General features: G+C 47.5%; 1 protein-coding gene across 1 annotated transcript in view; it reads left to right on the top strand.

The window, feature by feature from the left end:
- CEP89 (centrosomal protein 89) overlaps nucleotides 1–27195 on the top strand; it is a 1352699-nt gene that overhangs the window by 188486 nt on the left and 1137018 nt on the right. The window lies entirely within an intron of this gene.

Below are 27195 nucleotides of genomic sequence, written 5' to 3'. Positions count from 1 at the left end.
TGCCTCTTATTTTGACTGAGTTATTCTTACTAGACTTTTCCGCATAAAAAATAGTACAGGTAATTTAAATATTTACCACATAAATTGGCGCCCGAACAGGGACACTTTCTCATCTCACGCGCCGGAGGTGCGTTGCAGGCCCGGTCCCCTGCCACAGCTGAACGGACAAAAAACGCGTACCCGCAGGATTTCCTGTATCTCCCTCCGGCCAAGCGGAGGTGACTGAGGCTGCGATCAACACCCAGACGAGGCGGTGAGAAGTGCGAAGTATCCCGACCAGAGCCTAGCTGAGAGAGCAAGATCCGAGGTATACAGAGGCCCACCAGGTTCCGAAGTTCCGAGTCGAGTCGAGTCCAGTCCGGTCCAGTTCAGTTCAGTTCCGAGGCCTTCCGTTCCGTGCTACCCGGTGAGTACCGTTGCTGGGGAGGCATTTAGACGTGCACATTAATTTGTGCCGGTCCTGACGGGTTTGGGTACACAGATCCGGTCTGCACTGTTTTAGCAGTGTATCTGTACTGTTTAGCAGTATATCCAGTATGTTCATATGTATATAATTCAGTATTATCTAGTATTAGTATTATGTCCGTAGATAGTTTTCTCTTAATTATCATTGTTCGTTAAATGTTAAATGTTTTACTGTGTTCAAAAATTGTGGTATGAATGAGTGTTCATTATTGTGTTTTTCGTATTAATTGTGTTCAAGTCCAGTTCAAGTAAGAATCAAGTAGCAAGGTTTAAAAATGCCGTTCTTTTCAAAATTAAGACAGATCAAAACTAGAAAAGGAGTACTCGAAGAAGCTGTTCCCATTCCACCTAGGGATACTCCAGGGTATTTTATGTACCATAAGCATGGCCTAGATGCCGTATTATATCTTGATTTATGGGTGGACTACACCAAGGATTTAGCAGAGAGTCAGAGATGGCCCGCAGCTGGGACATGGGATGCAGATTGCATCATGAGAGTAGAAGAAGAATTATGGAAAAAGAAAGCCAGACAGTCACAGAAAGATGCCATTGAACTATGGCGTAAAGAATCGCATAGGCGCACAGAGAAAGCACTCAGACTGGAAGAGAAAAGTAGGGAGAACTCAAATAAAGCCCGAGAAAATATATTAATTGAGGAAGGTACCCAAGTAAAAACAGAACAAGTAGACAGACAACAAAACACTCTTATGAATGGTATGTATCCTCTCTTGGCCGAAGGTTTACCTAAGGCCACCCCGGAAATACCGAAAGATTTGCCACCTCCATTACTCCCGATTAAAGCACATCCCAAGACCGCAAAAGATATTTTCCTTTCCTCCTATTTAGACGATGTAGCTCCCGAATATGTTAATATTCCACCACACACGCCACCTGTCGATGGTGCTCAACGCCGAGATCATCCGCCCCCAACTCCGCAACCACAACAACAACCCCAACAACAGCCTATTGCTGCAACACAAAACACGACACAACAGATGTACCAGTATGCACAAAATGACTATCCAGAGTATCAGCGCTACACATGAAATAGCCTAGAGAGGGAAGTTGGCCTACCCCTTATTGAGGTTCCCGTAGATCAAGAAGGTCCTTACGTACAGAGTCAAGTATTAGGGAAAGACAGAAAGTTTCTACTCGATACAGGGGCAAGCAGAACCACTATCCGTCACAGCGAAGTCCCAGGGGTACCCCTCTCAGGATCACAAAATATTTCCCTTGGTTTTTCAGGAAAGCCCACTATTAATGAAGTATCGCAACCGCTTGCATTAACGGTCGGTCCATTAACACGGACTACAGATCTATTGCTCACAAAATCATGCCCAGAAAACTTGTTGGGTATAAAAACATTGAAAGCTCTAGGAGCTGTAATATGTTGTTCTCCGGAAGGAGTACGACTATTTTTGCGTGACTTTAAAGGTCACTACGTGTCTAGAGACATGGATCATCGGTTACAGAATCTACCTGCACATTTATGGGCACAAGGCCCCACTGATGTAGGTTGTATGCACATTACACCATATCGAGTCACACTCAAAACAGGAGTAGTATTACCACGAATACGACAATACAAGTTACCGCCAGATGCTGTTGTGGCTTTACTGCAAATCATTGACGAGCTCATTGCACAAGGAGTGGTTGTAGAAACGGACTCCAATATATGTAATTCCCCGATAATTCCGATTCTTAAACGAACTGATCCAAAAGCACCACCAGTATATCGATTAGTTATTGATCTGTGAGAATTAAATAAATGCATTGTACCACAATACCCCGTGGTCCCAGATATCTCTTCATTGCTAACAGCCATAGATTCAGAAGCAACGTTCTTTACTGTAATTGATCTCAAGAACGCTTTCTTTAGCGTCCCAATCGATCTGGAAAGCCAATATTTGTTCGGATTCAGTTTAAATGGACGAAGTTTTAAATTCGCACGCGCACCTCAAGGATTCACAGAAAGCCCCAGCATCTATAGTCAAGCACTGAAAAGAGAACTTGACAGTATCCACATGCCAGCTAACACTGCCTTGCTTCAATACGTCGATGATCTGCTGATCACCGCCCGAAGCGAACATGAATGTGAAAAAGCATCACTGACGGTTTTACATTTCCTAGGGGTGTCCCCTTCAAAGCTGCAATTCTGTGTCCAGCAAGTTGTGTACCTTGGGCACTTGCTGTCCAAGGGGGGAAGACAGCTTACACCCGACCGTATCCAGTTAATTGTTAACATGCCGCCACCCAAGACACAAAAGGAGGTACGGGCATTCATTGGCCTCACTTCGTACTGTAGGCAGTGGATCCCTCAATATGCATTTCTAGCAAAACCACTCATTCAGTTGACAACACAGGAGGCAGCGACATCGACTGTCCTCCCTTGGACTCAGGAACATACGCAAGCTTTTGAAAGCTTAAAGAAAGCTTTATGTCAAGCACCTGTTTTAGCAACACCATGTTACAGCAAACGTTTTATACTTTTTGTTACAGAACGAGAAGGTACTGCTTTGTCAGTACTCACGCAGGAACAAGCAGGATCACATAAGCCATGTGCTTACTTTTCCAGTACATTAGATCCCGTAGCCCAGGCTCTTCCTGCGTGCCTGAAATCAGTCGCAGCAACAGCTTTAGCAATCAGACAAAGCGATGCCATAGTGTTAGGACATCAATTGACAGTACAAGTACCACACGCAGTAGAGGTTCTCTTGAACCGAACCCAAACACAACACTTGACTATAGCAAGACTGACGGGTTATGAATTGACATTGTTCCAGCCACACATAGAAATCAGACGTTGTAGTACATTAAATCCTGCCACACTTTTGCCATTAAGTGGAACAGACCCGTTGGCACATGATTGTATTGAAGTTATTACTATTACGACGAAACCCAGACAAGACTTGACAGATATTCCATTATCAGATCCAGACCTGACATTGTATGTAGATGGTTCATGCATGAGAACAAGTACAGGAGAGTTAGTGGCCGCTTATGCAGTCACAACAGACACTGAAGTCATTGAAACAAATTGTATAGATACCTTGTCAGCTCAAGCAGCAGAGCTCATCGCTCTGACACAAGCCTGTATTCAAGCCAAAAATAAGAAAGTCAACATATACACAGATTCACGTTATGCATTCGGAGTCGTCCATGACTTCGGCGTGCTTTGGCGAGAGAGAGGTTATTTAACTTCTCACGGTGCCCACATCCAGCACGGTCCCCTTATTCAAGCTCTGTTAGATGCAATACATCTGCCGACTGCAATATCGATTATGAAGTGTAAAGCCCATACAAAAGTGACTGACATTATTTCTCAGGGTAACGACCTAGCTGACAGAACAGCTAAACAGACTGCTCAGAATCAGACTCATCCAACTGACACGACAAAGACAATAGTTCCGACACCAACACACTGCATGACAGTTAAGGATCCCGCCCTTGATGTAATTGACATACAGACACATGCTACCCCAGAAGAAATAAAGAGATGGACTGAATTAGGAGGGATCCAAACAGATCAAGGATGGATGACGAAAGGAAAATCTATATGGTTTCTCCCCGACTCAATGGTTCAAGTCATCATTAACACAATACATAGTCCAGCGCACCTAGGAGAGAAAGCTATGCTAGACAGTATTCAACACATTTGGTTCAATAAACACTTGCGAGCAGCAGCTAAACAGAAAGTACGTACCTGTATGATTTGTTGTCAGTTCAATCCAGGAAAAGGCGTACCTGTAGAACAGGGCGGATTTCAACCCCCCGATCACCCTTTTGAAGTCCTCCAGATGGATTATATCCAGATGGAACGATGTCGAGGATTCAAATATGTCCTCGTAGTTGTATGCGCTCTTTCCCGGTGGACAGAGGCGTATCCCGTCTCAGATTACACTGCCCCGACTACTGCCAAACAGTTAGTTCGAGAATTCTTCCCACGGTATGGTTTGCCCCGTGTCGTGTACTCAGATAATGGCCAACCGTTCTCATCCGAGTTAATGAAACATGTTTCACTTTTGTTAGGCTATCAATGGAAATTCCACTGTGTCCGACATCCCGAGGCAGCAGGTCTCGTGGAGCGGCATAATCAAACTTTGAAAATTAGACTGTCCAAAGTATGTAGAGAAAAAGGTGTCGACTGGATAGTAGCTTTACCAGTTGCGCTCTTTTACATGAGAATGGTAGCACACTCTCGAACAGGGCTATCCCCGTATGAGGTGATCTTCGGTAGACCACCAAATATGTGGGGGACGCCTATACCCCGTAAAATAACTGATGTTGATTGTAATATGCTGACAGATTGCCTGGCTTCCTTGATGTCTGCACTACAATCTTGTCGTTCACAGGTAGCTGCAGCTTTTCCCGATAACACTGAGGTGAAGCCCCATGACGTGGTTCCGGGAGATCTTGTACTGATAAGGAACTTCGACAGAAGGAACCCGCTGGAGCCTCGCTGGCAGTCGCCTAAACTCGTCTTATTGACCACAAGGACAGCTGTGAAGATTGAGGGACGTAAAGGGTGGTTGCACTCGAGCCATATCAAAAAATGTCATGGACTGTCATCCGACTTGAATTATCAGCCCTGCATTCCCTCACAGACTGATTCAAAACTCCCCCTGGTTGACAAGACAGAAAAAGAAGACTCTAAACTCAAACTAAGGTCTAGCAAGTCAGACAATTTGATTGTTTAAGTCCTCTCCAAGGTGAATCGGTTGAATTTGTCTCTGACATGTATCCTCTAGACCGAAATAGAGAGAGAAATAGACAGAAACAGCTCAAGAAACATGCGTACTGTAAATCACTTCGTAGTCACTGCATAGTGACATTGTTAATTATGTTTTTTCTAAGTCTTCTGATTATCATTGCCAGTATATTATTACACATGTATTACCCTATTTCCAAGCGTGCTTTCAATGCTACTGCCGAACATTCTTTTAGCGAATTACCCCCGCATGAGTTGTCCTATAGATTTGCGCTGCGCAACAACACATTCATTAGTATGTTACATCATTCTCATCAGACCAGCAATGCTACAAATTGTTGGATATGTGGCCGACTCCCTCCCTATCAGAAATACAAGGGAGTTCTGCCTCTCTTTCCGTATCCATTCACCCACAATGGCTCCTGTGGAGCATGGTTTAGTTTGATTAATTCCCTAGATTCAAATTCAGTAGTTTATCAAGACAACTGGGTTTGGGGAAACCTGAACCTAGTTTTACTTAAAGTCTGCTACCCTAACAAGGAGGGACTTCCCAAAAGAACAGGAACTGATCTAGAAAATGAAGTATATGGATTAGGTAACTTTACACTTAATCTCATGATCCTGAATGTTGAATCCGAAGCTACACCAATCTTGCCCGCTATGTCAGTATTTCCAGTTAGAGGCGAATTATGTGTAAGAAAGAATGGTTCAATACACATGGGCCATAGTAAATGTACCACTGTAATAGAATTCAGTGATAAAGGCAAATCTACATTTAGAGCTTCTCGTCACTCCTACTTCATCTGTGGTCACACCGCATACATACGCCTACCCCTAGATTGGGATGGTACCTGTTACATTGCATTCCTTCTGCCACCTGTTTTCCTAGCCCCGCCTGATTACCATAGGAATACTCATTTAGTACACAATAGACAGCAGAGAGATCTTCCGATTGTCGACTACACCGAAACAGCATGGGAGCAATACACAGATTTCAATAAAGGTTTCTTTCCCTACATAGGTACAGTCACTAATAGTAAGCTGATACGTAGATTAACTAGAACCCTTGAAGCAGTAGTGAATGAAACTACTTCCGCCTTAGGCAACTTAACAGAGGAGCAGTCTGCGATGCGGATTGTTCTTCAAAATCGTCTTGTCCTTGACGTCATCCTGGCCGATAGGGGCGGAGCTTGTAGGGTCATCGGATCAAGTTGCTGTGTTTTCATACCAGAAAACGCGCCGTCAGTATATAAAGCCATAACTCGACTTCATAAGATCGTAAGCCAGATACACCAGAATCCAGGCACCTGGACTTGGTCCGGTTGGTTCTGGAGCGTGTTGTCAGCCTGGGGATGGAGGATCCTATCCTTCCTAGGTATTGGCTTTCTCATTCTATTCAGTTGCTGCTTGTGTCTACAATGTGGGCCAGCGATTTGTGGTCTGTGTGCCACATCGTGTATCCCGCCTTCGAATTTTCATTCAAGATCCCGGAAGAAGAAAGAAGAACAAATGATGCTATATGAACAAATTGATGGATTGATGAAGATGGATATTTCATAAGGGTCCGTAGGGGACAAGGAGGGAATGAGGAAATATGAATTTTTATGGTCAATTGTGTCCCCTATCTTAGACCCCAACGGCTCCATGTACATGCTACAAGTACATGTATGTTCCCTCCAGTTCCAGCTATGAAGACGCAAATACATGTGCGTCCAACGTCAACATGTCCTCTTTCAGATCCGCCATGAATGGGTCGAATATTCCATTCCTAAGTATGATTGGCCACCGACTTTATATGGTTCACTTTTCACGTTTTACAGTTCAGGCGAGCAGGCCCTGAATTCTGCCATCAAGCCTTTTCCTGCTTCTGCCTCTGAAATGCCCCAGCTTGGACCTGCATCCGTATCCATGAACTTTGTCCTACTCCCTGCGCGGCCAACGGTGCCTGACGCGGCCTGTTGCCTGCCAAAAACTGTATTCAGCCTTCAAGTTATCTGCTCCGCTCCTCATCCAATACATTCCTGTCTAGTAGTTTAGGTAAACATCCTTCCAGCTACCGAGCAAAGAGCTCGGCCTCGCTGTCTTTATGCAAGTAATTCATAGCCCCTGTTACCATGGAAGATTCCTGCCCCCTCGCATCTCATGTAGACACATAGACGCTTGTACATGCACTAACAGTCAGTATAGAATAGATTCCGTCCGAGAGACCTTTCCTTTTGGATAAAACAGTTCCTTAAACAAAGATATTAGATACGATTTGGGATTAGGTTGACCTGACCCCCCAGACTTTTGTCTCCACATGTAGAGCTAAATGTCAATTCCCCTTCACCCTCTAGTTGCACGTCAATCACACGTCATGCGGCTGCGCGCGCATCTCTGCCAAACATTTCTGCTGACACTGCAGGATTCTCTTATGGATCCACCCACTTGTGACATCATTTTAAATGACGTTTCTAGTATACGCCTGTTATTACGCCCATTTTCATTACGTATGTGTATTCTTATCTGTATTATCAGCTGTTACGCCTCCTGCATCTGTCTTAATGCAATGCTTTTCATATATATATGGTTACTTGTCAATAATGTATTGCCTATCCCTTCCTGAACCTTCGTGGTGATGGAATAAGATTGCCTGGTTCGAACCATAATTCCTTTGTAAGGAATAAAGCCCTTTTCAGAACCTCTAATACCACGGATTCTGCCTCTTATTTTGACTGAGTTATTCTTACTAGACTTTTCCGCATAAAAAATAGTACAGGTAATTTAAATATTTACCACATCCCGGGCCCCTGGCCCCTGCTTCCTTCGATCACTCCTGTTGCCTCTGCTCCGTCTCTGCCCCGTTCCTCTAATACTCCATAGCTACCACGCACCCCGGGCGCTGATATCATCCATTCCCTGTGCTCTGCGTGTGGGTCCCGGCCCCAGCTCCCGGTACCTTGAAGTGGCCCCAGGGGTGACACAGCCAACTTGTTTCAGGGCTCCCGGCTCCTCCACTGGTTCTCTGCGCTCGTGGCTCGAGCGCCGATCAGCCGCTAATCTCCTCTTTGGCTCACGCTGCCCCCACTCCTGCCGGGCCTCAGGGGTAGCCGCCCTTCACCCTTTCTCTGCTACCGGCCCAGATGGTGGCTGTCGCCTGCCTGTGCTACGCTTCTTGTCTCGCCGGGTTCGGGCCTCTCCTCTCAAGCCGCTCCGACCGCGAGTTGCGAAGTGGAGACCCGCCCCTCCCCTTCACGCAGGCTGCTGGACTTTGCTCCTGGCTCCGCTCTGCTAGGCCCACCTCCACAGGCCCACTATGATTATCCGAGGAATAATAAACTTCGTCCCCGGCACAGCCCGGATCCGAAAGGGGGTTCCATAGACTGCTGGCTGCACTCCACACTGTAAACCGCTGCCTCTATCGATGCTAGCGAAGGTGCCGGGCAGCTCCAGGACGAAGGGGCCAAGTTCCCCGTCATATTTGGTCGCCATCTTGGCCATGCCCCCCTTGAGTGACATTTCAGATGGTGGGGGGGGGGATGCATCGTTAATGGCATTTCTATAAACCAATAGCAAAACACTAATGTTTAATAGTGGCCTTGTGAAAGGAGGAATTTCCCTTTTTTTTTTCATTAGTTTCACACATTTCCTATTTTTGGACAGAATTTGGACAGAATTTGTGTGGTTCCTTCAGGGTCTTGCTACAGGTTTTTCCTAGTGGGATGGTTAGTTTGAGGGGCCTAACTTATTGTGGTTGACGTAGGCACTTGACCTGGCTCACCAGCTTTGTTAGTTGACCTCACTTTAAATATAAAAAGGTGATTATACTCGGGTCCACTGGAATTATGTGATTCTTCGGCTGCAGCATTTTCTGCATACATTATGTATTTGCCCTACTTGTCACACAATCCTTCATCTACTGCACAGTTTGAACTAGATACATTTTTGTTTAAATTTGCAAACGTATCAAAAGTTACTACTCAAGTCGCTGCGCACTGTCAGGCCCCTCGCTATTTCATTTCTGAATGCTGTATTTAGGTGCTCAATTACTATGAATTAGGCGAACCCTTTGTCAAGGCAGTATTAAAATGTCAAACTAGTGAAGTAAAACTGCCACAAAATGTGCAGCATTATGATGTATAATGTGCATTTCCTTGCCGCATAATTTAGTCAACACCGCCACTAAATTTGATCCTCTCATGTCATATAATTCCAGTGGCTCTAATTATAAAGTATTTGTCTTCATATCCAACAAGTATTGATTAAGGTTGTTTTGTGTTTAAATGCGTATTGTTTTCGTGTTTTTTCTCAATAGATTGCTAGTGCATTGGTAAGGTAAATAAGGACAGTGGTGTGCCAAGGTGGTGTTAGCCATTTAAAGTATTGACAAGATTGATTTATGAGAGTGATTATTGCATTGTTGGAACATTTGCCCCAAAGTCAATCAATCAATCATATGTAGAGCGCACTACTCACCCATGAGGGTCTCAACGCGCTGAGGGGGGGGGGGGTTCTACTGCTCGAACAGCCAAGTCTTGAGAAGTCTCCTGGAGGTCAGCATGTCCTGGGTCTGTCGCAGGTGGATGCGGAGGACGTTCCATGCCTTGGCGGCGAGGTGGGAGAAGGATCTGCCCCCGGTGGTCGTTCGGTGTATGCGAGGAACGGTGGCGAAGGCGAGGTCAGCGGATCGAAGCTGGCGGTTGGGAGTGTAGAAGGTGAGTCGTTTGTTGAGGTATGTGGGTCCGGCGTCGTGAAGTGCTTTGTGTGCGTGGGTGAGGAGCTTGAAGGTGATCCTCTTGTTGACGGGGAGCCAGTGTAGGTCTCTCAGGTGGGCAGTGATGTGGCTGTGTCGGGGAATGTCGAGGACGAGGCGTGCAGAGGCGTTCTGTATGCGTTTAAGTCTTTTCTGGAGTTTGGCTGTGGTTCCCGCGTAGAGGGCATTGCCGTAGTCCAGCCTGCTGGTGACGAGGGCCTGGGTGACCTTCCTCCTGGTTCCAGTGGGGATCCATCTGTAGATCTTGCGAAGCATGCGGAGGGTGTTGAAGCATGAGGAGGAAACCGTGTTGACTTGCTGAGTCATTGACAATGATGAGTCGAGGATGAACCCCAGGTTGCGTGCGTGGTCGATGGGTGTCGGCACAGCTCCCAACAAGGCCGGCCACCAGGAGTCGTCCAAGGCGGAGGGGGTGGGGCCGAGGATGAGGACTTCCGTCTTGTCCAAGTTCAGTTTTAGGCGGCTGTTCTTTATCCATTCGGCGACGGCCTTCATGCCTTCATGGAAGTTGGTTCTGGCGGTGGCGGGGTCCTTGGTGAGGGAGAGGATCAGCTGTATGTCGTCGGCATATGAGATGATGTTGAGGTTGTGCGATCGGACGATGTTGGCGAGTGTTGCCATGTAGATGTTGAAAAGGGTCGGGCTGAGGGATGATCCTTTGGGTACGCCACAGGTGATCTTGGTGGCTTCAGACCGGAAAGGGGAAGGCGGACTCTCTGGGTTCTGTCGGTGAGGAAGGAGGTGATTCAGTCCAGGGCTTTGTGGCGGATTCCTGCATTGTGGCAGACGGTGTCGAAGGCGGCCGAGAGGTCTAGGAGGAAAAATGGATGTCCATTGTCAATAAACAAGTGCCGTGGCCCAAGGCATTACTCAGGAGCCGATTAGGGACTGCAGCTGTCATCACTGCCACAATACATGCTCCCTATTTAACCTCACACTACTATTAATCTGACTGATTGTTCTATTCCAGGCCACCCAAAACAGTAATAATGTAATGTAGTAAGTGCTGATGTTAACAATTAAGTGGCGGTGCCGAGTACAGGCAAACACCAGCACAAATTAAGCACGGCATACAACTGATGTAAAATGAAGCCGAAAACAGAATAGAAGTCTATGAACGTTCATGGTGTCAAATCAGAAGTGAGCAAAAAAACATGAGAAATTCCATAATCAAACATCCTGTGAAAAGCTGAATCAAAGATCTGTGCAAATTAAATTATGTAAAATATGCCCCCAAACCAGATTTTGATTAAAAAACACAATAAACTTTGCAACACTTCTATGAAAAACGCAGATATTAGAAATGACAGGCTCATAATAAAAAGGGAAACTTAAATCTTCAATAAATATTGCAGTTAACCCTTCTGCAAAAAGCCACACAGGTGTTGGCCCAAAAGGTGAGCTTCAAGGGAGAAGCTGCCTTTGAAGGGCGAATGGGTAACACTTGGGAGATGGGCTTCTCCATTCTTTATACAGACAGGCTGGCACTTGGGACAAGAGGAGAAACCAGTTGCCAAACCAGTTTTCCAGGGGCATGTAGCTACACCTCGTGTTGGGCTAGGGAGCTTCTGCCATATTGGAAGTGTGCGGAATGGTGTATCCTTGGGTGCCCAAATAAAACACTTCACAGGAAGTGGTCATCAGGCGGGAGGGAACCTGGTAGCCCATTTGTCCGGCCCTGTGGGCATTTTCTTATTTTTTTTTTAAATTAAATCTTTTTATTAACAAAAGCTCGAGAGACCACATCATGCAGAGACAATAGCATGAGGACAGTAGTTGCCATATACAGGAAATCATAGTTACCACATTCTCGGGTTGAGTAGGCCCCTTCGTTATAACGCGTCTTACTACAGTTCTGGCCCCCACAGCCCTCTGTACCTCCTCCTCGGCTTCCACACCCTTTCCCATTTCTTAACACACCCCCTACTCTTATACACTGTTTCCTCCGCCCTCTGAAACCAATCAAGGTCGTGTTTCCATTCCTCAGGCATGGGAGGTGCTCCTACGTAACACCGCAAGTCGCAGCACGCCTCAGTCCGTAGAGGACTGGGAGGACCCCTATGATGAAGCATGTCACCGTGGGGAAACCCTGGTGAGTGAGGGGACTATAGAAAAAGATAATACTTCTCTTTCGGATAACGGTGTCTTCAAGGATCAAATTGTTTCCTACACCTTCTGCTTTTTCTCAGTTAGGTTCCTGTCTATCTGACTTGTTTAGATAGTCTTTTTTGCTAGGTGCCGGAGCCCCCCAGTTTCTGGCAATGTTGCGCTTCGCCACCCCCGCTGACAATGCCAGCCATATGCCCACATATCTGGCCCAGTCAGTCTCATCTCTAATCATCAGAAGAAGCCATTTTGGGTCTAATGGGACGGGCACGCCCACCACTTCCGACATGACTTCCGTAACCTTCCGCCAGTATACGGAGACCTCGGGGAATTCCTATAATATGTTTCTGAAGGTACCTTCCTCCCCGCACCCCCTAACACACTGCGCAGACAAGACACGACTCTAAGTGAGTGCGGGGATAGTAGACCCGATGTAGAATCTTGAGCTTTACCAATCTGAATCTGACGCGCATAGCCACTTCCCTGGGGCTCTGGAGCACCTCTAGCCAGTCCTCATTGTCCAGGACTCCTAGATCGTTAGCCCAGGCCGCCCTAAGAGAGATCAAGGGAACCGGAAGGTTGTTAATCAATTTGCGGTATATCGTGGAGGTAGGTTTCCCCTGTATGGGGGTCCAGCAGAACCCTGTCTTCAAGCGGGGAATAGTCTGGGATGGACACCCCCTGTTGAATGTGTGTACGCAGAGCATGTGAAAGCCACAGATGCGTGTATCGCTGCGTGTCGTGCATATTGTACTCTTTTTACATTCAAACATGCGAGGAGAGTCCCCCTTCCATACGACAGCGCAGCCACTTCCCTAAGAGGATCGCCTGCCCGCCCGCCCATAGCGGGGTGCTGCCCGTAAGTTTCCCAGTTCAGCCCAGGAGTTTATTGGCGTCTTTCCAGCATTGCACCACCACCTTAGTATGCTCTGGCAAGTCCGGGCACGTCTGTCGGGAGTACAAGAGCGATTCGCAATTGCCCTGCAACATCGATGCCCTATCCACTCTATAGCCGGCTCTTCCATCCCTACATAGACCCAGTCATTAATCATCTGCATTTGGGAGGCCCAATAGTACAGCCTGATATCCGGAACTGCGATTACTCCATCAAAGACACCGCCATGTGGCTTATGTAGGGCAATTCTCGGCGACCCTCCCGCCCACAGGAGCGACCGTACCTCCCACACTTAAAAATCATCTGTGGTATCTGAAAGGGAGTGTTCTGCAATTTATAGAGAAGCCGTGGTAGTATCAGCATTTTGTATAGAGCCGCCCGTCCCATAAACAAGAGCGGGAACGAGCGCCAATGGCTAACATCTGCGGTAAGACGACTCATTAGTGGGTATTTTCTGAGCATATGTAGGGTACCCCTAGCACCCGGAACTTCAGACTGGGCTGGAAGAAGGACAGCCCAGCTGCAACATGCAACCACCAAAGAGAGGATGCATTGGTGTGGACTGCACCTGCTGAACCTGGTGACTAGCAAAGGAGAGGGACAGTGCCTACTGTGTCCTGCTGGAGGAGAAGCTGTCTCGAGAGCCCAGCCAAAGCTAAGAGACTCCAAGGGTCAGTGAGCTGGCCTGTCCACAGCACAGGGACTATAGGAAGCTGGCTCTGTATATACTATACCAAAGTAAGGTATAGTGTGCACAGAGTCCAGGGAGTCCCCAGAGGTACAGCAGAAGCTAAATTAGGTAAGTGCTAACAGCTTTCTTTGTGATAGTGTGGGAGAGCAGTTAGGCTTATCCAAAGGGTGTGTTAAACATTTGTTGTATTCACTCAATCTCAATCAAGGTGGGTAGCTATTCAGGAACCACACCAGGGCTGGTCGTTTTTCAGTGGGCATCTCTAAGATGCCTTCTGAGTGCTTTTTACATTAAATCCCACACTGGCATCAGTGAGGGGTTTCATGTGCTGAGAAGTTGGATACCTAACCTCCCAGGTTTTAGTAAAGCCATTATGGAGCTGTGGAGTTCGTAAGGACCAACCCCCAGGCCATATACTCTCTATGGCTTTACTACACTTACAATGTCTAAGAATGGACTTATATTATCAAACAACAATGTCTCAACCAGTGATCATTTAAGAGGGCAAATACATAGAAAGAATTAATCAATCGGAGAGGAGAGGAGAAAAAGGGGGGATGACCACAAAAAGTTTGTAAGAAGAAAGTAGATTCTTATTTGCAAGTAGTTATATCAGCACTACAATACAGTGTATGTAAAAGTAACCCAAAAGTGGGTGTGCACATATCGTGCTCATGATAGTGAACGGCGCAGTGAAACAATAAGGTAAAAGACCGCATGAACGGCGCAAAAATAATATATACAAAAGACTTGGCGGTCAACAACACAATGAAGAATATATAGGAGGCATATATAGGAGGCAGGTATTTTGCTTAAATTGTTTAAGTTGACCACAGTAATGCCAGAGGATAACGTTGGTACACTTGTGATCCTTGTTGACTAAGTAGTGATGGACATCTCGCGCGGGGTCGCAGGTTCCCACGTGGGCTCTGAGACGGGGTGCTTCAATCGTCCGTTTCTGCAACTTTCCCCTGCCGGATTTACATTCCCGGACCACCGAAGACCGCTTCCTCAACTTGAGGTCTCTTGATCCCATTTACAGTCGAGGTTCAATGAAACCCGACCTCCATATTTCTCTGCACCAGAACACGCAGCCTGCAATGGCAGTGTGTGGATGTTAAGATACAGGGCCTCTGAGGGTGACACAACAGGAGCTGCAGCTCTTAGAGGACTTCCCTGGTCACCGTGCCCTTGGTACCCACGGTACCTTTTACAAGGGGCTTAACTGTGGCCAGAGATGTGCCAATTGTGGTTGCAAAGGTACAGTTTTGGGAAAGAACACAGGCCTTGGTAATCTGTTTGGCAGGGACCCAGAGCACATCAAGTCAGGTTCCATCAGATGTCAGGCAAAAAGAGGGGGTTACCATGCACAAAGGGACACTTTCCTGCAAGGACACAACAGCTAAGAAGCTTGCTGGGCCAGGGGGCGTGGCCAAGCATAACTGCAAGTTGGCCGCTTGGTGAAGGGGCTCTGCGGGCCAAGCACACACATCCGACAACTATCCGGACGAATCCTCGTGATCCCACACTGAACTGCTAACACAGGACAGTAAACTTAGGCAAACAAAATCCCGAAACTCCGAAGTCCGAAGAGATGCAGATCGCCCAGCTGGCTTGCCTCGCGGTTTTGCGGCCTACGGCGGCCTGGCGAACGTGCGTACGCTGCTGTGCACCTGCGCTCCCTGCGCAGCCACTGGTCCGGCGCCCCCGCCGGCCCCGACGGACGTTGCCAGGGAACTGCCCGGGGTGTGCGTTGTGGCCTGTGGGCGCCCGGGGGCTGAGTAGAGCCTACTGTTGGAGGCCATGCATGGGGAAGATGCGGCAGATCGCGTTTGGCTGATGAGTCCTGCGGCGCAGCCTTTGGGTGTGCTACGAGGCTGGGGGAGGTCAGCGTGGCTGTGAACTGGGACCTTAACGGCTACTGACGGCTGGGCCCGGGTGTGTCCGGATCGGCGCAGCCCTGCCATGGACTCTCCTTGATTCATCGGCTCCCCAAGGGCCCGGCGGAGGTCAGACCCCTGGCTTACCGGTAGGTGGGAGACGCCTTATCAATTGCGTGACGGGCCGAGCGCCGTGGCCTCCCCGAGTGGCGCTTGCAGAATCCTCCACACTAATCCAGACTGTGCCTGGGGGTGAAAACCTACAATGGGCTTTGCATAGTATACGCGGGGCAGGGACAAGTCAAGGCACTTACGCTGTACGGTGCAGCACCCACAAAAGATGCTGACACAGGTAAGGCGTGTACAAACTGTCCCCCACATATTAGCGGGTTATTCAACACAGGGCATTGTGTGACTGGGTGCGCTGCGGGCCGGACGGTCGGGCGTTCTGCACCGCTCAAACGCGAAAGGAGACAACGCTGCTGACCCCCATCGCAAGCACGAACAAATGTTCTAAGGGCACGAAAAAAAGGGCAATCAAACCAACACACTTGCTACACACGCAAAACCCAAGTAGCATTAGACCAAACACACGGAAGAACTGGGCTAACTGACGGGGGCCAGTGTTTGTCAAGGACATCGCGCCACAGCGCAACCCACGGCCTGTGCATCACCGGAAACAGACATGTGGAAAACAGACATTAAGCGGCCCAAACTAAACTTCGACAAGAGGTCGACACGCCAGCAGGAGGGCGGATCTGCACCACCTAATGAGACGCCAGAGACAGCAATGGACACCGCACAAGAAGACAACATCAGGTCCATGCTGAAGGAGGTGAAAGTCAGTCTGCGGGCGATTGACTCTAAACTGGACTTCATGGCAGCACGCATGGACCAAGTAACCCAAAAAATAGAGAGAAACAAAGCCAGAATTGACGCGCTCGAAACCAGAGTATCTGATTCCGATGATCGCCAAACCAGAACCCATGAACAGATGTTACGCATAGATAGTGTCCTCAACCTCATCAAAGCTAAAAACGAAGACCTCGAGGCTAGATTGAGGCGGAACAACGTCCGCATCACTGGGGTACCGCAGACAACGAACATGTTGACAATGGAAAAATATGTAGAAACAATGCTAAAAGATCTCTTTGGAAAAGATCTCTCCGACATGTTTCTGGTTGATCAGGCCCACCGCTCCCTGGGCCCCAAGCTGCCGCCAGGAGCTCAACCATGCCAGATCCTTGCTTGCCTTCTAAATAACAGAGACACTGTTCTAAGGATGGCCCACGAGCAGGGGTCAATTCAATATTAAGGCAACACAGTCACCCCGTATCCGGACTTCACCCAAGACGGTCCAGGTGGCACGTAGAGAGTTTGTCCCGGCTAAAAAACTGCTCCAACAAGCTGCCACCAGATACGCCTTTCTTTATCCTGCCAAGCTACAAGTTCACTGGCAGTAAGCCCCTAATATTTATGGACGCCAGTGCAGCGCTAAAGTTTGCCAAACAGGCGGTGAAAAAGCGTCAGAGCCCGAACAGAGAGGGAGATGCATCGTCAAGCAGTCAGTTAAGTGATCATGACTGACCTGTATCGTATAATGTCATAGTACTGATTGGTCCTTATAAACAGCACTTCTCATTGTGATTGCTGGCACTCTTTTTGTGTATATATGATGCATATGTCTTCACATGGTTTTAAATCGCTTATGCAACCTGCTTAGAATAACCAGGCTGAGTTATGTACTGTTTCTAATTTTCCCGTTTCAAGTTCTGTAAAAATGCATCATGTAAATGTCATACCATAACTGTGCTCGGCCACCCTGCTGTAACTGGCAGGGGAGCAAGCCGGCGACTCAGCGTTCCCCATGGGATAATTTCAAACAGCCCTAGGCTGTACAGGGCACTCACACATTTGAGGTAGGTTAAAGGGAATAACTACAAAACCTGATTGGGGGGTTGGTGTGGGTGAGGGGAGGGCTGGGAATGTTAATGGTTACTGTTTTACACCGCTGAATGCAATACCAGTGAGACCCTCACTATTTGATCAAGACGAATTTCAACGCATACCACATAATTCATCCACCACACACGGAGACAAACTAGGTTTCTGGTTGCGACACGCTATTGGCAACACTGTACATCACGATCTGTACTCCTACACAACCGCGAGAAAAATGGCGCACATAGGCTAGTATGCTAACATTAAAATGCATCACCTGGAATGTGCGTGGTCTAAATGACCACAAAAAATCAAGATTGGTACATTCATACCTCACCAGACATGAAGCAGACATGTGCCTTCTGCAAGAAACCCATCTGAAAGATTCAGCCCGATCCAGACTGAATTCAAATAGGTGGGGGGAGGTGCACACGTCCAACTACTCCAATTATTCCCGTGGGGTGGCAATTCTGATAGAGAGGAATCCCTTGGAAAACACAGCAGGTAGTCACGGACCCCGAGTGGTGCTTCATATTAATACGGGGCGCGAATTACGGTCAACAGGTCCTCATTGATAACATATACGGGCCCAACACCGATAGCCCTGTATTTTCATCATGTGTGGCACAAAGTGCAGACATTGGGAGACGCTACAATATTGTGGGGAGGAGACTTCAATGTTGTTTTATCACCACATGACGATAGAGCAGGCACATCCCGCACACATCATCCACAGGCAGCTGCAGCACTGCGGAGCATAATCGAAGACCACCACTTGATTGACACATGGCGTACACTTAACCCAACGGCCCGAGAAGGCACATGTTTAACCCAACAACACCAAGCAGGGTCCAGGTTGGATTTTTGGTTGACCTCCAAAGACCTACACTCTTGGGTAACTGGAGTCACACATCACCCCCATGCATTGTCTGATCATGCTCCTGTCCTCAAATTCCTAGTTCCGAAGCCCTACATTCAACCTTTCACCTGGCGGCTCCCCTCAAATGCACTGCTCGGCTCAGTATTCAGAGAAGAGATCAGGAAAAACATAGTAGAATACTTTGAACACAATATGGGCTCGGTGGACTCCATGGTAACGATATGGGAGGCCTTTAAAGTGGTGATTCGGGGAACTTCCATAGCCCTATAGTCAGGGGTACTCAGAGACATCCGAAACAGCTTGGGTAGGCTGGAGAGCGAGATCCAAAATTTGGAACTACAATACTTTCACTCTCCATCGTCCTCAGTATTAGGGCAAATCCGAGGTAAACTTACAGTTTTTCAAGAAGAGGCTGAGAGAGAGACTACATTTTTGCACAAGTATGCACAGGCACGCAGATACAGGGAAGGGGACAGGCCTGGGCAGACACTGGCGAATCTTCTTAAACCCCCCAGAAGTTCCACATTTATCACTGAACTTCTCACTCCCGCAGCACCGCCGGCACGCACACCACCAGAGGTCCTGGACACAATAAAAAACTTCTATTCAGAACTGTATACCTCTCAGTCAGACCTGGCTGACTTTGCTAGAATATCTAGATTCAATTGAACTCTTGTGGCTAAACAGGGCGGATTGCGAATATCTTGATGATCTGTTTACTGTGTATGACATCAGGCAGGTAATTCAAAGCTTACTGGCAGACAAGGCCCCAGGGGCTGATGGCCTAATAGCCACATTTTATAAAGAATATGCAGAGCTGCTGGCCCCTCACCTTTCAGTGGTATATCAAGAAGCCTCGCAGACAGTATCCTACCACAATCCATCCGAGAGGCTATTATCATCACACTGTTAAAACCGGACAAAGACCCTTCGAGGTGGGACTCATACCGACCGTTCTCACTAGTCAATTTAGATGTAAAGACATTTGCTAAATTATTAGCCAGCAAATTACAACCGCTACTCCCATTAATCGTCTTGCCGGATGAGTCCGGATTCGTGCTGGGTCGCTCCACTTCACATAATTTGAGGACAATATTTGCTCTGCTACATTATCTCACCCCTCACGTCTCGGCAAAAGCAGCACTATTAGATGCCACAAAAGCTTTCAACTCTTTGGAGTGGAAATTTCTGTTCACTCTCCTGAGTCGGCTGGGACTGAGCCCCTTGTTTATTCAACAGGTTAAGCTAGCTTCTTTATACCTTGCCTACTGCCAGAGTCAAAGTAAATGGTCTAATATCTGATCCCACAAATATTACCTGGGACACCCGACAGGGATGTCCATTGTCACCCCTATAATTCGCAATAGCAACAGAGCCACTGGCGGCCAGATTAAGACAGCCCAATGCTAATCGAGGGATAGGATTCACCACCCGATGTCTGATTGTGTCAATGTTCGATGATGACATTACTCTTTATATAACTGATCCAGGGGGAAATTTCGCACCCATCACAAGAGAGCTAGTAAGCATATCAGGGATTACAATCTATTGGGGGAATGCCATTATACTTCCATTACCGTCAGGTCCCCTCGCTTTTGACACTGAATATCCGATAGCCTGGGCGGATGGCCCAACGCGATACATGGGCGTCTGGCTCAGCAGTATCTTACAAGAGATCTGGATGGCCAACTATGGCAGGGCAGTGGTCTGGATAGAAGACAGAATTCAAAGATGGAAGACTCTGCCCCTATGTTTACCACAGAAATCTGCTCCTAGTGAAGTGTGACCCTACTACAGATATAAAGCTATGGTGAGTTGGGACAGCTCAGAAAAAGTGACGGACTGGTCTCACACACCACCTGGTGTCATGCTTCATCATCGGCCAGTCCTCGCCCTCCAAAACCTTCGTTTGATGCAGGGCGGGCATACACCTGGAGACAGGGTTGCACTTCTAAACTAAAGAGTGGGGGCCCGTGAAATGGATTGTGAAGTTAAAAATCATTATAGTTACCAGAAAGTAAATTTTAATGTGGCCAATAACTATATGATACTAAAAGCAAGGGACGGTGGGTGGGGGGTTTAGTGTCCCCTAACCGTCTCGTGAAAGGTCGACATGTTTCTGCCTAAGCGGCCCGAGCGGGTCCAGGGCATTCATCAGGACCTAAATTAGGAATGGAGCTCCGTTCTTACCAACAGGTAGCAAGAAAGTACCACTATGCGGGTGTGGCAAAGGCCGCACTCCGCTTCCTGAAGGGCTTCCAACCGTCAAGCCTAAAGGAAAATAAGGAAGGAGTGAACATACACATTTAAAACCTGTAGAAATGGGTAAAAAAAAAGTGATTGTCACATCAAGAAAAACAGCACATGCATGAAATCTTTAAGGTGAGTGACTATTCACGCAACTTGTGCCACTCTATGTGTGTACACAAACAGATCGAAAAAGATGAGAGCGTAATGGCTCTCATAGGTCTTACCCAAGTTGGAACAACTACTTGCCACATGGGGGGAGGGGAGGGGAATCTCCTGTTCATTCTGGAGGAAGAAAAAGGGGTAGACCAAGGTTTTCAAGCATGGTGTGGAGAGTGGACTCCCACATACGTGTGTAGTGCACGCTCACTCACACAGGAAAGGACCGAAGGTGTCCTTGCCAACATTCACCACACTCATACTCTTACTGTCTCAGGATTGGCATCCCACATTAATCCTACGTTGTTGCTCCCGGTCCTCCCGAATGTTAAATGAGGCTACGGGATCGATGTATATATAGTGTGTTCATGGCTTGATTGAAAACAGCGCTGGATAATAGAGCCCGAAAATAGGCTCCTGGTGTGTGGTTTCCGATGTCCCGAGCGGACGTGAGGAGAATGCGTATAGCGGAGTGCCTGATTGTGTCATGGCTGCAGCGCGTGGCCCATGGTGATTCTTCAAAGGCGATGCATGCCCAAATAAGGGTTGCGGAGAGCTAGACACTCACGTGAGGTGGAGTGTCACGTGTGGAGGGAAAGCGCGTCCGGAGGTTGCCTTGGAAACCTCCGATGTCCCGAGCGGACGTGAGGGGAATTCGTTCAGCGGAGTGCCTGATCATGTCATGGCTGCTGCGCATAGCCAATGGTGATTTTTTGAGGGCGGTGCAGAGAGTTAGACACACAAGATGGTGGTATGTCGAGTGTGGAGGAGGTGCGCGTCCGGAGGTTGCCTTGGAAACCTGGGAGTGCCTGGGTGAAAGAGTTGTGATTCGTGCCCATGGAACCGGAGCAAGGCATGGCCTAATGTAAAGCACAAACGTCCTACGGGAACCATCACGCTTTAGATATCGGGATTTAGGAAAGCGCGACTGGGAATGCTCTGGTTCTGCGCAATGAGTAAGAAATAAGAGTGCTGTCCCAAATGAGGATCGCCTGAATAGGAATAAGAGCAGGAAGGTAGACCTTGAATACCAGGGGGGCGCAAAACTCGCCTCAAGGCAAAAAGGAATCCTTGCTCAGGGGGATGACATGGAGCAGTAGTCAACGGTGCGGGGAGGTGTCCCAGGGCACAGGGATGAAAAGAATTTGAGCTGACTCTGCCCCTATCCCTGGAGGGCTGCATCACCATAGCAAAAATGATTATTCTTCCAAAATGATTGTATCTATTAGTGCATAGACCCATACCAATCATGGCACAATTTTTTAAACGGCTCAGATCTATCATGATGGAGCTTGTATGGGCAGGTAAACAGCCCAGGATATCTTGGGAAGTACTTACACTACCACTGGCGCAGGGAGGGCTCGGAGCTTCGGATTTTGCACTTTACGTATACAGTGCCCAGGCCCAATTCTTACATTTTTGGCAACATCTAAACCCATTCCAAACACATGTGGCAGTCGAGATGGACAGAGTGGCATCACTCCCCTTGAATAATGCCCTATACCAAAAATACAAATGCCCGAGACACAAAATTGACATCAAAGAAACCATGCGCTGGGCATGGGAAGGGCTCTGCAAACTGGCCAAAATAGATGCACAATATGCACCATCTATGCCACTGGCTAACAATCCACTGATTCTACCACTGATGGACAGGAAGGCGCAGGTGCGAATACAATCAAACAAAATTATCACTGGTAGCGACCTGTATCCAGGAGATCAATTCCTAACACTCCAACAACACAGCACCCAGCACTAGATACACTATTATACTACCAATTACGAGCAGCATGCCGGACTAGATATAACACATTTCCCAATACTCCTCCTTCTCTGCTGGCCCGGGTACATATAATTGCAGTAGATTCAGGCCAAAGGCTCGTGACCCGCATTTATACAATCACTCAAAGGAAATCCCCAACCATAGTCCCACAATCACGCAGAGCATGGGAGGCTGATATCGGAGAGCAAATTACAGATGAGCAGTGGAGCTTCTGCTGCAGCCAACTGGAACAACTGTCTCCTAACTACCGTCTTCGGCTAATTCACTTTAAATATGTACACCGCCTCTATTGCACCCTGACACAATTACAATACATGGGACTGCGACCTGACACGAACTGCTGGCGGTGTGGGACCCCTCAAGCAACTTTCATACATTTGGCTTGGGAATGCCGGCCCATAGCTAACTTCTGGACGAAAACACTTAATTACATTGAGAATATAACCGAGCAGACTCTGCCGAGCACCCAACTGGTGGCACTATTAGGATATGTGCACTATACTCCAACCTCTGTAAGGTGGCTCACTGCACTGTTGCTGCTGTTAGCAAAAAGACAAGTAGCTCTACACTGGGGTGCAACATACCCCAACCATAAAAGCCTGGATAAATGACATCACATACTGTAGAGATCAACTATCATGCTGTTGGGAGCTCCTACCGGCACAATCCCGCCCTAAAGATATATGGTCCCCATTTACAAACTGGCCCTATACTGCTGACACGGACGCCTCATTAACCCTCCTGGTGCAATGCAGTGTGCTCCATAATCTATAGTGTGGAGGTATCCGCAGGTCAGACTGGCTGTGCAGTACTGTAATATCATATGTTTTTTCTTGATTGTGATGTTCCTCCGTAATGTGTGCACTTCGTTAAGCATGTAACTTCCCAAAAGGTGGTCTATATTTGATGAAACTCGCTGGTAAATCAGCTTTATCGACAGTTATATTGTGTAAACTGTGGTACCGTGTTCTTTGTTACCGTGTTGATCATATGTTTATTTATGTGAAAATCCAATAAAAAGAAATAAAAAAAAGCTTGCTGGGGCAAGTTGGTAGCCCAAAGTCTCCAAGCAACCGCCAACTGCTGCCGTGCAGTACCAGGGACCAGGACCCGACGCACAAAGTTGCACCCAAATTCGCTGAGCGCTAGATTGTCATTTTGGTGCAGCTAGGACCCCCAGAGGACGAGTTATCGACCCAGAAAGGACTGGCCTGTGACCACAATACTGGGCGACCAGTAGTCCAGTGGTAACTGGACTTCTGCCAGCACTGAGAGGACGTTGAGGGATGTCGACTATGTGACGAGAACCACCTCACCCCCCTTTGTGGATGGTTAAGTAGATGCAGCTGTCAATAGCATCACATCCATAGCATTCTTTGAGCATCTTCAGCATCTTTCATCCCTTGCACCAGGGTCACTTATACAGGAAAGCCCTGCAACTGATAGAAACTGCTGGAACTGCGGACTGCTTCACTTACTGATGTAACTGTCTCTGAGGACCTTGCTGGTTCCCCTGGCTAGCTTCCTACTGGAGTCAGTCGCTTAAAAATGACTCTTAATTGATCTCATTCCAACTAGGCAACCTCTTGGTGAAATTGTTTCTAATTGTCAAAGTGTTGAATTTGCCAATGCTTGCTCATGATTGAGTGAAATAATCTGATTTACTATACCTTGTAAATTCTATCATCTCCAGAACCTTCCGATGGATCTTTTTCAGTGTGGTGTCTAAAAATACATAAGAATACAGTCTATTTTTATAAATAGGTGTTGGATTTCTTTGGTGTCCTCTTGATTTCTTCCTCAATTGTTTTGGTGTTGTTTAAATGCTTCACACTTGTTCTTTTGTGTAAACCTTACTATTCAGAGTCACAGCTACATAGGGTTGAGCGGTAGGTCTGATAAACGAAACCAAAGATTCTTAAAGAGATTAGTAGTTTTTTGTATATTGACTGTGATTAAGATCCTCTGTCGGAAAGTCTGACTCGCGTCTGACCTAAAGCTTGGTCCTCTGCAGTGTCCGTATTACCAATTTGATTGTGATTCATGACTGCACAATGGTGGATCTTTCACAGCAGTCTGTGGTGATAGATCCAGGTTATTATGTGAATTGTACTTGTAGGAAAGTGCCTCTGTTGTATGTTGATGTAATTTCGACTGGAAGTGCACAGGGTCCCTGTCATCCAGGTCCCCTGTGCCAGAAGCCTTTCCCTAAACTGTACCTTTTGTTTTCCAATTGGCACCCCTTCAGTACACCTTGTAAGTCCCTAGGAAATTGTACCCCTGGTACCTAGGGCATTGACACTGAAGAGGGACCCTAAGGATAGCAACACATATTGTGCCAACCTAGAGTCTCCTCACCAAGGCCATGCACCCTGCTATCGCAGACTGCGTGCCTTGGTGCAGACAAAACGGAAGAGTTGACATGTCACACTTGTGCCATGCCTACAAACACTGCATGGGAAAGAAATAAGACGCCCCTCTGGCAGGCCTCATAGCCCTAAGGTAGGGTGTACTATATCGCATGTGAGGAAATAGCTGCATGAGCAGAAATTCCCATGCAATATCCATGTCTATTCTTGGATACTGTAAGTAAACAGGGAAGAGTACATGGTCTGAACGCTCGTCATTACGAGTTTCCCAGCTCCGTAATGGCTTCATTGTACTATGGGATGTTTGGTACCAAACATCTTGTCTAAGTAAACCTGCAATTATTCCAGTGTCAGATTTATTGATAATTGCACTCAGGGGACCCCTTTGAGGGGTCCCCTGAATCCTACCAACACTTAGTGGGGTCACCGACTGGTCTAAGCCAGCCTGTCAACATCAGACAGAGTTCTGACATTATGGGGTGAGCACCAGCGCACTTGGAGATCGAGAACAAAGCCTGTCCTGGGCAGAGGTGTTCACAGAACCCTATGTGGCAAGAAGCTTCAAAGGCCTTGCCGCCTTTGAAACATGACCCCCTGCCTTTCCTGATAGGGGAGTAGGCCCCCCTCCTGTCCTCACCCCCCTTTTGGCAGGGAGACAGGCGGGAAAACTTAGAGTAGGAAGTGTGCCCCCTATGCCAACCCCACCCCACAGGTGAAGGCGAGGTGAAGCACATTTTTCAGTGGCCACCATATTCAAAATGGTGTGACTTCTCCAATCAGGGCTTGGACTATGTCCCCATCCCACCGGTGGTGGGCATATAGAGGGTGTAGACGCCTCAGGTTAGGGTCCCATTGGCCACTACCTGTCACTCCCTTGTAAACACCCCTAAATTTAGTATTTAGGTGGCTTCCCCAGACCCTAAATTTAGATTCCACATACACAAGAAGAAGAAGAATGAAGAAACGCTCTTGGACCAAGAACTGTAGATCTCATAGTGGACTTTGGGCGCAAACTCCTGCCTGCCACCATAGAACCTGACAATTGCCTTCCTCCAGCTCGTCCCATCACTGCAGTGCCTCCACAAATCTTCGGAGGGTCACTACCACTTCGTAAATCGCCAAAGAACTCCCTTGAGATAGAGGTACTATCTCCATCCTGCCGCAGGTCTCCAAAACTACAAAGTCCGGTCTAGCGTCATCCAGCTCCCCTGCCCAACTGACGTCTCTGAGTGCCATCCAAAGATACACTTGCTCTAGAGTGTTAGCTCGGCCTTTGCACCAAGTCTTGAGACCCCAGGACCCACCAGCCCTGCAAGGCACCAACACCCGGAGTACCAGACCCCTTGCTGCAAAAAAAAAAACAAAGCCAAGTTCAGGCGGACTTCAACTTTACAGCCAGCCAGCACCCAAGAAGGGACTTCAGCGACTCACCTCAGTAGTGACCCAGCAGCTCCAGCTTCTTTGTGCGCGTTGCCCAGCTGCACATCTCTGCACCCAGCCCGCCTGGCTAAGGCGTCTTCAATCCAGCTGTGCTCCCCCGGCCCCAGAGCCCTTGCGACCCCTACTCTCCCTTGAGAGCCTTCACACTTGCCTGCCAGTCTCCCTTTGCTTGTGCAGGTGGCCCCCTGGTCTTCATAGCGCGCCAGCTGCAGAGACCCCCTTTGCCTTGTTTCCCAAGCAGTCCGCGAAGCTCCTAAGGACTTGGCCTTGGCACTTTGGACCTTGGCCCCGAACCTTCAAAGTTCCAAAAGGGTAACCACAACAAATATTTAATTGCTTTTCTACTTCCTTTTCCTTCCATAGGAAATGTATTGTGTGTAATTTCACACAACTGTGATTAGTGCATTTTATTGTAATTTATCGTACAGCGAAAAGTATTTACCTTTTAACGAAGTTCTTTGTCTAAATATTGATATAAAAAGAACTATTTTTCTAATTTGGTCTCCACTTCATTCCTTGAATGTTTATAATTTATTGCCTCGGTGTGTACTACACATGCTTAGCACTAGCTTCAAATAAGCCTAACTGCTTGCCCATATTACCACAACAATAGAGCGTTCGTGTTATCTACTTCTGCCTCTGTAAAACAATAAGGGTCCCTTCGCGCTCTCTACACAGTGTACCCCATTGTGGTGCACTATATAGAGAGGTGGGTCTTCTAAAGTACTCTTAAGTACTATTAGCTTAATTTTACAAAATATGTTAATGAGATTTGTATTCAGTTCATCATTTTAATTTTTTACGTTTTTTATTTCTGTTCATGAATAAGTCCCTTGCTTTAGATGGGATGGAGGAATTTCCATTTGGGGAAAAAAAAT

The sequence above is a fragment of the Triturus cristatus genome, chromosome 12 (genome assembly GCF_964204655.1).
Source record: "Triturus cristatus chromosome 12, aTriCri1.1, whole genome shotgun sequence".
Taxonomy (NCBI): Eukaryota; Metazoa; Chordata; class Amphibia; order Caudata; family Salamandridae; genus Triturus; species Triturus cristatus.
This window is presented reverse-complemented; position numbering and strand designations above follow the sequence as displayed.